The following is a 13,551-nucleotide window of genomic DNA, read 5'->3' on the forward strand; positions in this document are numbered from 1 at the left end:
TCCAACTACTTCTGTATCAATACACTTCTCTTCTTTGTAGAGGTTATTTAATTATTTCCCTAGCTATTAGTGTCCTGATAAAAGGTTAATAAAATAATAGGATGAGCCCTAACTGATTTGGCTCAGTGGATAGAGCGTTGGCCTGTAGATTGAAGGGTCCCAGGTTCGATTCCAGTCAAGGGCACATGCCTAGGTTGTGGGCTCGATCCCCAGTAGGGGGCGTGCAAGAGGCAGCCAATCAATGATTACCTCTCATCATTGATGTTTCTATCTCTCTTTCCCTCTCCCTTCCTCTCTTAAATATATATATATATATATATATATATATATATATATATATATATATATATATATATATATATATATATATATATATAGAATAGGATGAAATAACTGGAAATATTTTTTTCTTATTCTAGAGTTTTATGACCCATGATACCCCATGAAAAATGAGATTTTCCATATAAGATTTGAAAAGATTTTCTTTTCTCCCTTTCTGTTTTGATACTCTCCTTCACCACCGTCACCAATAAATGTCTTCATTACACCAATGGTGCCAAAAATATTTCTTTTTGTGAATTCAGAGTCTAAAATCATTTTTTCTACTTTCCTCACTTATGATAAAGTAAAACTGTGTCTTGCTAAAATTAATGAAAAACATTTTATCTGAAAATCCAATTGCTAAATCACAACTGAAATAAATCATTAGGCTATCCAAATACACATATTCATATTACTATAGACACACCAGATGAGCCTACATTATAAGCCATGCATGTGCTGCATGGTAATTAAAGTCCTCTAAAATGATTTCGATCTACTGTTATAATGGATATGTAATCTGTGCTGGTATCAAGTGATTTTAAGTGATAAAATATAAGACTTACAATTCTAGCCAAGATAGATCAGATTTACCCTCCCACCTGAACATCAAAGAAAGCCCTCAATATATGAAACGGGGATTCTCAACACAATAGACATAAAATAATAAAGATCAGTGATCCCTAAGAGATGACACAATCACCTGGTAAGCCCTATAATTGTCTTGTTTTACTGTATTGAGAGCAACTTCAGGCCATGGTGCAGGGTTGGGGAATCCAAGTTAACTTCTGGAATTAAAAGATGTTACTCTGAGACCAGGGGAAGACAAAGTGGTCAGAATTCATGAGAAAGAGTACCATAGAGGAGGGAGCTTCACATATATAGAACTCCAGAGATCTGTAGAGGGTCCCTCTTGAGTGTTCAGCTGAATACTAACTACCCTAGCATATGAGGAAATTATATGAGACCACAGAAATAACTACCTGAAAGAATTAGATGTAACGGTATTTGGCACTCACCAAGACTCAGATATTGGACATGTTCCTACCAACCAGAAAGAAAAACATCAATATTCATGGGAATTTGGATAGAGTATTTGTAAGTGTCTTGCCTCAGTATTGGGAAAAATGAGTCCTAAGCTAAGCAGTGTACCAGACTTACCTAAAAAATAATAGAAGCAAGATTTGAAAGGAACAACTTCCAAAACCAAAGAATATTTATAGGGTTACAAAATATCTAACACCCAATAAGGTAAAAGGAAAATGTCTGGTATCAAATTAAAAATTACTAGATGTTTAAAGAAACAAAAATATGATTCATAATGAAAAGAAAACCAATAAAAATTTATCCAAAATGACACAGATGATAGAATTAGTAGACAAGGTCATTAAAAAGTTATTATAACTATATTATAACATATATAAAGAGTAAAATAAAGAAAGGAAAGATGTAAATGACACAAATAGAACTGCTAGAGATGAAAACTGTAATTGCAGAGATAAAAAATATTGAATGAGATAAGGCATTGCAGAAGAAACAATTGTTCAACTTGAAGTCATGGCAACAAATTCAATTCAACATGGAACACAAAAAGAAGTTACAATGTTTGAAATGAATAAAACTATTGAAATAAAAAAAAAAGACCATACCCATTTATGTAACGATGTTTACTTTGAATTTATATTAGTTCACACAAACACTCCATCCATGGTTTTGTTCCGGCCCTCCGGTCCAGATTAAGAACTCATTGTGGCCCTCAAGTCAAAAAGTTTGCCCACCCCTGGTCTATGTTGTTCTCTATAATCCACAAATGAGTGAGATCATGTGGTATTTATCTTTCTCTGACTGGCTTGTTTCACTTAGCATAATGCTCCCCAGTTCCATCCATGCTGTTGCAAGAGTTCCTTTTTTTTTTTTTTTTTTTTTTTTTTTACCGCAGCATAGTATTCCATTGTGTATATGTACCACAGTTTTCTAGTCCACTCATCTGCTGATGGGCACTTAGGCTGTTTCCAAATCTTAGCTATGGTGAATTTTGCAGCTATGAACATAGGGGTGCATATATCCTTTCTGAATGGTGTTTCTGGTTTCTTGGGATATATTCCTAGTAGTGGGATCACTGGGTCAAATGGGAGTTATATTTTTAGTTTTTTGAGGTAGCTCCATACTGTTCTCCACAGTGGCTGCACCAGTCTGCATTCCCACCAGCAGTGCAGAAGGGTTCCTTTTTCTCCACATCCTCTCCAACACTTGTTGTTTGTTGATTTGTTGATGATAGCCATTCTGACAGGTGTGAGATGATAATGCATTGTCGTTTTGATTTGCATCTCTTGTATAATTAGTGACTTTGAGCATGTTTTCATATGTCTCTCGGCCTTCTGTATGTCCTCTTTCGAAAAGTGTCTATCTAGGTCCGTTGCCCATTTTTTATTGGATTGTTTATCTTTCTTTTGTTAAGTTTCATGAAATCCCTGTGAATGTTGGAAATTAAACCCTTATCGGTGGTATCATTGGCAAATATGTTCTCCCATGTAGTGGGTCTTCTTGTTTTTTTGTTGATGGTTTACTTTGCTGTGCAAAAGCTTTTTATTTTGATGTAGTCACATTTGTTTATTTTCTCTTTAGTTTCCATTGCCCTAGGAGCATTATCAGAGAAGAAATTCCTTCAGCATGTTTCCGATTTTGCTGCCTGTGGATTCCCCTAGTATCTTTATGTTTTCCCGTCTTACGTTTAAATCCTTTATCCATTTTGAGTTTATTTTTGTGTATGGTGTGAGTTGGTGGTCTAGTTTCATCTTTTTGTATGTATCTGTCCAATTTTCCCAACACCATTTATTGAAGAGACTGTCTTGACTCCATTGTATGCTCTTGCCTCCTTTGTCAAATATTAATTGGGCATAGTAGTTTGGGTCGATTTCTGGGGTCTCTATTCTATTCCATTGATCTATATGTCTGTTCTTGTGCCAGTACCAAGCTGTTTTAAGAACAGTGGCTTTGTAATACAGTTTGATATCTTCTACTGAGATCCAACCTACTTTGTTATTCTTTCTCAGGATTGCTGCAGCTATTCGGGGTCTTTTTTTTATTCCAGATTAATTTTTGGAATGTTCGTTCTAGATTTGTGAAATATGCTGTTGGTAATTTAATGGGGATTGCATTGAATCTATAGATTGCTTTGGGTAGTATGGACCTTTTGATGATGTTGATTCTACCAATCCATGAACACGGTATGTTCTTCCATCTGTTTATGTCTTCCTCTATCTCTTTTTTCAGTGTCCTGTAGTTTTTTGCATATAAGTCTTTTACCTCCTTAGTTAAGTTTATTCCTAGGTATTTTAATTTTTTTGGTGCAATGGTAAATGGGATTTCTTTTTTAGTTTCACTTTCTGTAAGTTCACTATTGGTGTAAAGAAATTGCATGGATTTCTTAGCATTAATTTTGTATCCTGCTACATTCCCAATTTCATTTATTAAGTCTAATAATTTTTTGATGGATTCTTTAGGGTTCTGTATGTACAGTATCATGTCATCTGCAAATAAGGACAGTTTTACTTCTTCTTTTCCAATCTGGATGCCTCTTATTTCTTCTTCTTTTCTGATCGCAACGGCTAGTACTTCTAGTACTATGTTGAACAGGAGTGGTGAGAGAGGGCATCCCTGTCTTGTTCCTGTTTTTAGGGGAAATGGTTTTAGTTTTTGCCCATTGATTATGATGTTGGCTGTGGGTTTGTCATATATGGCTTTTATTATGTTGAGGTATGATCCCTCAATTCCTATCTTGCTGAGAGTTTTTATCAAGAAAGGGTGTTGGATTTTGTCAAATGCCTTTTCTGCATCAATCGATATGATTATGTGATTTTTGTGTCTCATCTTGTTTATGTGATGTATCACTATTGATTTGCAAATATTGTACCAGCCTTGCATCCCTGGGATAAATCCTACTTGGTCATGGTGTATGATCTTTTTGATGTACTGCTGGATCCGATTTGCTAGGATTTTGTTGAGGATTTTGGCATCTATGTTCATGAGAGATATTGGCCTATAATTCTCTTTCATTGTGTTGTCTTTATCTGGTTTTGGTATTAGGGTGATTCTGGCTTCATAGAATGAGCTGGGAAGTGTACCTTCCTCTTGGATCTTTTGACATAGTCTGAGGAGGATAGGTTTTAGTTCTTCCTTGAATGTTTGGTAAAACTCCCCTGTGAAGCCGTCTGGCCCCGGGCTTTTGTTTGCTGGAAGCTTTTTGATTACTGCTTTGATTTGCTCCATAGTTATTGGCCTATTGAGATTTTTAGATTCTTCCTGATTAAGTTTTGGAAGGTTGTATTTTTCTAGGAATATGTCCATTTCCTCCAGGTTGTCTAGTGTGTTGGAGTAGAGTTGTTCATAGTATTTTCTAACAATCCTTTGTATTTCTATGGGGTCTGTTGTTATTTCTAGCCCTGCTACTGGAGTTAATCCAAGAGGACTTAGACCCTGTGACTTATGGCAGATGTATATTACTCATGTCCCATCTTTTGGCAAACTTTGCTATGTGCATGTTTGTATTGATACCTTTTCTCATGTTATCCTTGCTTCTGCACGTACAGGAGAAGCCTTTAAAGATGTAAGTCAACATCTGTTCCAATGCTTTTTCTACCTAGGAATACCAAGGGCACTTAAAACAGACAATGGGCCTGCCTATACCTCTAGAGCTTTTAAAAACTTGTGCTCTACATTCGGCATCGCACATACTACAGGAATACCCTACAATCCTCAAGGCCAAGCAATAGTAGAAAGGGCTCACCAAACTTTAAAAACACAAATTAAAAAATTACAAGAAAATGAGTTTAAATATTCCTCTCCTCATCATGTTCTACAACATACTCTATTTGTAATTAATATACTAAATGTAGATTCTGAGGGAAATTCCCCGATGTACAGGCATTGGAACCCTGATCTAACTAAACATAAAGACCTTGTCAAATGGAGAGACTTGCTTACAGGAGCCTGGAAGGGACCTGATGTACTTTTAACCTGGGGGAGAGGTATGCTTGTATATTTCCACAGGACGCAGACTCACCTGTGTGGATTCCAGACCGTCTAGTATGACCTTATGTCTCACCGCCCTCCATCTCTGCCTCACCATAGCACACCTGACCAGTGCCCGTTTGCAGCAGATGTGCAGCCCTGAGCTGGAACAATCTGTCCATTGGGAGGATCACATGTGCCTCCTTTTTGTCTTTCCACATGTCCCAGCTTTGCCCCACATCTCCTTTCCTTTTTCCTTTTTTTTAAATCTAACTACTTGTTTGCTGGTTCTTTGGCCTTTCTCCTTCTTTCCTGAACACAGCCTTTTCTAGAATCTCCCTACCCTACTGTTCCAGGAAGGGCACCTCCCTTTTATGCCGTGACTAGGGGTGTTTGGTATATGTCCCATACATGGAGTTGTCTTGTGCCAAGAGCCTGACATCCTGGGCTGAGAAAGCCCTGTTCCGGGACTCTCCTTTGTCCTGTATTGGCCCTTCTTACCCTTGTGTCAAGAGGGACCCTCTTCTTACAATCCAATTGCCCATAGCTATTGCCTGAGCTCTCTGTTCATGCTGAGGTTGAAGCCTCATGGTGGCCGGTACCATGGATCTGTCTCTCACCCAATAGAGTGAGCTGGGCCCTCCATGGAGAAGAAACCTGGGTTCCCCAAGATATGTGGTCAATGCCGGGGCCCCGCCAGCAGGCAAGGGGATCCCAAGGCAGTTGCTGGGCATGGAGGCCAGAGGGACATAGGCTACCAAGGAGACAGAACTGAACCTCACATCACCCTACTTGGCCCAGAGATGGCTGGTAGTCAAAGACAGGTAAGATCCCACAGGGTGGGGCAACCTAAGACAGGCACAGTCGGGGCCAGTAGGAGAGAACTTAGGGTTCAACAGAGGTGGGGCACAGATCCTCACCCCCCGAATGGTTCAGGGGCTTGAACACTCGCCCCTTCTGAGGAAGGTCTCCTGTCCCCATGGCTGCTTCCCGCTTCCCACGCCCAGCTCAGATCAGGACCCAGGTAAAGACAGAGACTGGCTGACAGCAGCTGCCCTCTCACTGCAATAGGACTTGTTTCCCATTTCTACCTTGGACCATGGGGAAAGGGTCAGCTGAAGGAAAGGGCTGTGTCAGGATGCTGCCTTCTTCCCTTTCTTCTCCCTCTTTTTTCTAAACACTTCCATGCCTTGTAGTTCTTTTGCTTTCTCTTCTTTTTCTCTCTACTACCCTCCATCTTCCATATCAGCTGACCCAGAGGGCACAGCTTACTCCTCCTCGGACACCGACACCACCATCAACCACGGCCCTGATGGACCCTTTGATGCAGCCCTTCAACTCGCTGACGCTTCGGGAAGCTCGTCGCCAGTGATGCAGCCTGCTAGCCAGACCAACAAAGACAATCAAACCAACAACTTGAGGACAGCTGTAATCCCTTGACTGAAGAGGCCGGCAACCTTCTACAGGAATGGGGCTCCTGGTGCACTCCATCCACTATGTTTATAGTTATGCTCACTGTCATTGCTTGCCAGTCTTCTTCTGAGTTTTAAATGGCCCAATCTGAGAGGTGGCCACTGATTTGCATGCACTATCATTTAAAAAATAAAAAAGGGGGAATTTGCCGGAAGCCGGTCCATCCTTGCTGCTTGACACAGTCACTGCAGGATAGAAACATCTGCACAGCATATGTTTCAAGGGACCTGGCGTATATACCATACTGTTCTTAATATGTTTGCTCCCCTTAGCGCTGTGTGTTTTAACCAAGGTCACCTCTCTGAGAAAGGTTGTTTCCCCAGGTAGGGATTTTTCCCTGAAGTTAGGGAGGGGATGAAACTCCTTAACTAAGTGCCAGGCGGGTAGTTAATCACTTTAACTACAAACAATCATGCTTAAGCTACATAATCTTTACTCCCTGGAATGGAGATAAGAAACACCCTAACCTTTATAATAGAAATTGACAGGATTAAAATCAACTGGTATAAATACGGATGTAACAAGACAATAAACAGCAGAACCTCTCTGGAGATCCAGACCAGAACTTGGCTGGAGATCCTGGCTGGAGATCCTGGCTAGGCTGCTGATCAACTGAACACTGTCTCCATGTCCTTCCTTCTTCACCGACTCTGTCTACGCCTTTGGGAACCCCTGGACCTGCTGGGGTTGGACCCCGGCATCTGGTGCTCGAACAGGGACCCTTAGGTAAAGCCCCCCATTCCCCTAGGCAAGTGCCCCGCACTCAGGACGGATAGGACTCCACCATAGGAAGAGGGTGGATAGTCTTCACCGACTCCGTCCACACCTTTGGGAACCCCTGGAACAGGATTCCCCTAGGTAAGCCTCCCCCCATTGAGAACCCCCACATTCGGGACGGATAGGACTCCACCAGGGTGCTGCAAACCCCCCTATAGAGGATAAGTAGGGTAAGAAGGTGGATAGTACAGAACTTAGATTGAGAAGATGTGCCATACGGAGTCCAAAGAAAGAAGAATCTGTATTGATCTTTAGATTAAGAAGATGTGCCATACTGAGTCTAAAGAAAAAAGACTCTGTATTGATCTTTTAACACATATGCTTGCTAGCAGAGGAATTAAGGTTACTCCCAGTCAGACGGAACGTTTTATACAAGAAGTATGTCCATGCTTTTCTGAGGAAGGAAAGGTAAATGTAAAGGCATGGGAGGAGGTAGGCCCAAGGAACCTTATCCTTAACCCCACTGCAGCCTTTCCACCCCGGGAAAGTGCAGGATTGGCAAGCTCTCCCTAGGGTGATAGATCAGGACTCAGGTAATAGCGGAAAGCGCCAATCCTACTCTTAAAATGGATACAAGAGAGCATTTCGGGTTTTTCTTTTTAATGGCTGCTTTTAAAAAATAAAAAAGGGGGAATTTGCCGGGAGCCAGTCCATGCTTGCTGTTTCAAGGGACCTGGCATATATGGCATACTGTTCTTAATATGTTTGCTCACATTCTTGGCACTATGTGTTTTAACCAAGGTCTCTGAGAAAGGTTGTTTCCCCAGGTAGGGATTTCCCCCTGAAGTTAGGGAGGGAATAAAACCTCTTAACTAAGTACCAGGTGGGTAATTAATCACTTTAACTACGAACAATCATGCTTAAGCTACATAACCTTTACTCCCTGGAATGGAGATAAGAAACGCCCTAACCTTTGGAATAGAGATTGATAGGATTGGAATCAACTGGTATAAATACAGATGTAACAAGACAGAACTTAGAAGACAGAACCTACACAGAACCTAGAGACAGAAGAACTTCGCTGGAGAGAACATGGCAAAAGATCCTGGACTGAACCTGACTATAGAACATGGCAAGAGAACCTGACTAGAACCTGGTCACTGAACCTGGTTGGAGAACCGGGACAGAACCTGGCTGGAGAGCCTAACCTGAACTTTGCTGGAGATCCTGGCAGAACTTCGCTGGAGATCCACACAAGAACTTGGCTGGAGATCCTGGCTAGAGATCCTGGCTAGGCTGCTGATCAACTGAATGCTGTTTCCGTGTCATGCCTTCTTCGCCGACTCCATCCACACCTTTGGGAACCCCTGGACCTGCTGGGGTTGGACCCCAGCAATTTCTCCTCTTTCATTTCTTATTTTGTTTATTTGGGTCCTCTCTCTTTGTTTCTTGGTGAGCCTGGCTGGAGGTGTATCAATCTTGTTTATGCTTTCAAAGAACCAGCTCTTGGTTTTGTTGATCTTTTGTATTGTTTTTTTGGTCTCTAGGTCATTTATCTCCACTCTGATCTTTGTTATTTCCTTTCTTCTGCTTACAGTGGGCTTTTTTTGTTGCTCTCTTTCTAACTCTTCGAGTTGTAGAGTTAGGTCATTTATTCTCATTGTTTCTTGCAGTAGGCTTGTAGAGCTATGAACTTCCCTCTCAAGACTGCTTTCACTGTGTCCCATAGGTTTTGGATTGTTGTGTTTTCATTTGGATTGTTGTGTTTGTTGCCATGATGTTTTTTATTTCTTCTTTGATCTCTCTGGTAACTCAGTCATTGTTTAATAGCATGCTATTTAGTCTCCATGTGTTTGATTTTTTTGGATTGTTTTTGTTGTAGTTGATTTCCAGTTTTATGCCATTGTGGTCTGAGAAGATGTTTGATATGATTTCAATTTTCTTGAATTTGAAGAGACTTTGTCTGTGACCCAATATATGGTCTATCTTTGAAGATGACAAATGTGCACTTGAGGAGAATGTATATTATGTGGCTTGGGGTGAAATGTTCTGAAGAGGTCAATTAATTCCATCTGATCTAGTGAGTCATTTAGGATTGATGTTTCTTTGCTGAGTTTTTGTTTAGAGGATTTGTCCAGTGGTGATGATGGAGTGTTAAGGTCCCCTACTATAATTGTATTGCTGTCAATCTCTCCCTTGATCTCCTCCAGAAGATTTCTTACGTATTTGGGTGCTCCTATATTGGGTGCATATATATTTATGAGAGTTATTTCTTCTTGTTGGACTGCTCCCTTCAGTATTATGAAGTGGCCTTCTTTATCTCTTTTTATGTCCTTCACTTTGAGATCTAATTTGTCAGATATAAGTATTGCTACCCTGGCTTTTTTTTTTTTCACTTCCATTGGCCTGAAAAACCTTTTTCCATCCCTTCACCATCAGTCTGTGTGTGTCTTTTTTTCTGAGGTGGGTTTCCTGTAGACAGCAGATATATGGGTCATGTTTTCTTATCCTCTCATTTACCCTATGCCTTTTGACTGGGGCATTTAATCCATTTACATTTAAAGTTATTATTGATAGAAACTTGTTAGTCGCCATTTTTGTTCTTTACTGCTGCATTCCTTGTTTCCTATTTTTTTTTTTTTTACAGCAGACCCTTTAGCATTTCTTGCATTGCTGGTTTGGTTGTAATAAACTCCCGTAGACCGTTTTTGTCTGTGAAGCTCCTGATTTGACTCTCAGTTTTGATTGATAGCCTCGCTGGGTACAGTATTCTTGGATTCAGACCCTTCCTTTGCATGACTTTGTATATTTCATTCCATTCCCTTCTTGCCTGATGTGTTTCTGTTGAGAAGTCGGTCGCTAGTCTGATAGGGGATCCTTTGTAGGTAACTTTCTGTCTCTCTCTGGCTGCCTTTAAGATTCTTGCTTTGTCCTTGGTGTTTGCCATTTTAATTATTATGTGACTTGGCGTCGGTATTTTTGGATTCATTTTGTTTGGGACTCTGTGAGCTTCTTGGATTTGTGTGAGTTTTTTCTTCCCTATATCAGGAAAATTTTCTGTTATTATTTTTTCAAAAGGTTTTTTATTCCTTGCTCAGTTTCCTCTCCTTCTGGCACCCCTATTACTCGGATGTTGTTTCATTTCGTGTTGTCCCAATGTTCTCTTAGGCTCTCCTCCTGCTTTTTAATTTTTTTTTTCCTAGAAGCTGTTCTGTTTGGGTATTTTCTCCTACCTTGTCTTCTAGCTCACTGATGCGGTCCTCTGCTTCTTCTAGTCTACTGTTGATGCTTTCTATTGAGTTCGTTATAGCAGTGATGTCATTTTTCATTTCTTCTTGGTTTTTCTTCATTTCCTCTTGGTTCCTACACATATTGTTGAATTTGTCTTCCATTCTTTTCATCCACCTTATGGCCATTTCTCTGAATTCTTTCTCTGAAAGGTTGCTTGCCTCCATTGCCTCCATTTTGTTTACTTGCTTTTCTGATGATGCCTGTTTTTCTTTCATATGTGGGTTGGTTCTTTGTTTCACCATGATCTCTCTTCTCCAGGTGTTTGGTTATGTAGTTCTCTCTCTGCTTTCCATGAGAAGAAGCAGTGCTTGTCTGAGTTCATGCAGTCACGCTGCTTGAGATCCCTTGTTTCCAGGTTAGTAGCTGATCTCTGGATGCCGGTAGCAGCCACTCAAGATGACGCGGTCTCCGCTGCTGAGCCGACACACCGGGAGAGGTTTCAGCTGCAGTCTCTCTTGAATATCCTATTTTCAATAGGAATAGTACAAATAGGCAAAATATTAACAAGAAAATGACAAACTTGATCCTGGCCAGATAGCTCAGTTGGTTGGAGCTTCATCCTCATATGCCAAGTTTGCAGGTTTGATACCTGATCAGGGTACATACAAGAAATAACCAATGAATGCATAAATAAGTAGAAAAACAAATTTCTTTCTCTTTCTTTTTTTCTCTCTCTCTCTCCTCAAATCAATAAATAAAAAGGAAGAAAACTGAAGACTTGAACAGCACTATAAATCAACTAGACCCAATAGACTTCTATAGAATGCCCTGCCCAACACAAAATACACATTGTTCTAAAGAGCACATGGAACAAAATTACAAGGTGGAGAGAGGGAGCAAAAAAGAAAAGAGAGAGAGAGAGAACTCACAGAGATGGACAACAGTATTGTGATTGCAGGGGTGGTTGTGGGGAGGAAGGTGAGTGGAGGTGGAAGAGGGCATCGAGGGGATAAATGGTGATAAGGAAAAAAATTCTTGATAAATTTTAAAAGACTAAAATCATACTAAGTCTGTTCTCTGACCACATCAGAATGAAATCAGTGGCAGGAATGTTGAGATATTCTCAAATAATATATTCAAAAATAGCAATGTGAATTAAATAACACAACCCTAAATAACCAATGGGTATGTGAAGAAATAAGGTAAATTATAAAATACTTCTTGCATCCCGGTAAAAAAAAAAGAGAGAGAGAGAGAAAAAATACTTAAAAATTAATGGAAGCAAAACCACAACATATTCAACTTATCAGCTCTTTGAGGAAGACACGGTTGCAGCTGCAGCAGAGCTCCATCCTGTCCACTCCTCCTACTGACTCACTGCTGCTTGCCTTCACCACTGTTCACTCTTACATAGAACAAGTTGGTCAGAGAGCTGCCCTGCAGCCATGGCTTTTAAAGATACCTGAAAGACATTGGTGGAACCAGAAGTGATGATTCACTGAATTAGAATTACTCTAACCAGCCACGAAGTAAAATCTTTGTAGGTGTGTGCTGACTTGATCAGTGGGGCAAAGAAAAAGAATCTCAAAATGAAAGGAACAGTTCAGATGCTTGTGAAGACTCTGAGAATCACTATAAGAAAAGCTCGCTGTGGGGAGGGTTCTAAGACTTCAGGCTAGGCTTCAGATGAGGAGCCACAAGCCTTTCATTGATTTGCACAGTCCTGAGACTGTTAAGCAGATTACTTTCATCAGTATTGAGCCAGAAGTCAAAGTTGAAGTCACCATTGCAGATGTTTAAATCAACCTTTTTAATAAATTGACTATCAGTTTTTTAAAAAAACTTATAGGATATGGCTAAAGCAGTGTTTAGAGGGAAATTTGTAGTTGTAAATGTGTAGATTAAGAAAAAATGAAATACCTCGAAATCAACCACCTAACCTAATATTTTAAAGAAAACTACACAAAGAAGAGCAAATTAAATCCAAAGCAATCAGAACGAAGGAAATAACAAAGATTAGAGTGGAAATCAATAAAATGGAAAACTAACAAAATCAAAAGTTGGTTCTTCAAAATTAATAACAAAATTGACAAATTTTTAACTAGACAGACCATGACCAGAGAGAAGATGCAAATTATTAAGATCAGGAATATAAGAGGGAACATTACTACTGAAATTTCAGAAATAAAATTGACTATATAAGAATACTATGAATAATTGTATGCAGGTAAATTAGACACACTACAAGGAATAGACAGATTTATGGGACACAAGCTAGCAAAACTTATAAGAAGAAATAGAAAAAAATGAATAGATAGAACAAATAAACAGATGGAAAAATTAATTTAAAAAAAAATCTCACAAATAAAAGCCTTGGACCAAATAACTTAACTAATGAATTCTATCAAATGGTGTTTTTTTTTTTTAAATAACTCTAAACATTCATAAAACATTCCACAAAAATTGGAAGAGGAGTCAAAACTCCTTAACTCATTCAAGGCCAAAATCACATAGATCTTAAAAACCATAAGAAGCCTTAGATGGCATTTAAGGTCAAATTATTATTATTCAAAATGGACAGGTAAATGGGAGGCAGGCAGATCCTATATGTCCTTGTTAAAAGTATTCTGGATCATTTCTAATTTTTGAGTCACCACGATCCATGTTTTTTTGCTGTTTGTATTAAGTTTTGCTTTTCGGCATCTAATATAACATTTACATATCATGAACAAAAGTAACAATACTAAACCAATAACATAGATTAGGAAGAGAAAATGTCTAATACTAGACAAGGAAAAG

At 39.5% G+C, this 13,551-nt stretch overlaps 1 pseudogene; it reads left to right on the top strand.

Annotated features, from left to right (window-relative positions):
* The first annotated feature begins 12,197 nt into the window (after positions 1-12,197).
* LOC132224570 (small ribosomal subunit protein uS10-like) lies at positions 12,198-12,552 on the top strand (annotated as a pseudogene).
* The last annotated feature ends 999 nt before the right edge of the window (positions 12,553-13,551 follow it).

This window comes from Myotis daubentonii, chromosome X, assembly GCF_963259705.1.
Source record: "Myotis daubentonii chromosome X, mMyoDau2.1, whole genome shotgun sequence".
NCBI lineage: Eukaryota > Metazoa > Chordata > Mammalia > Chiroptera > Vespertilionidae > Myotis > Myotis daubentonii.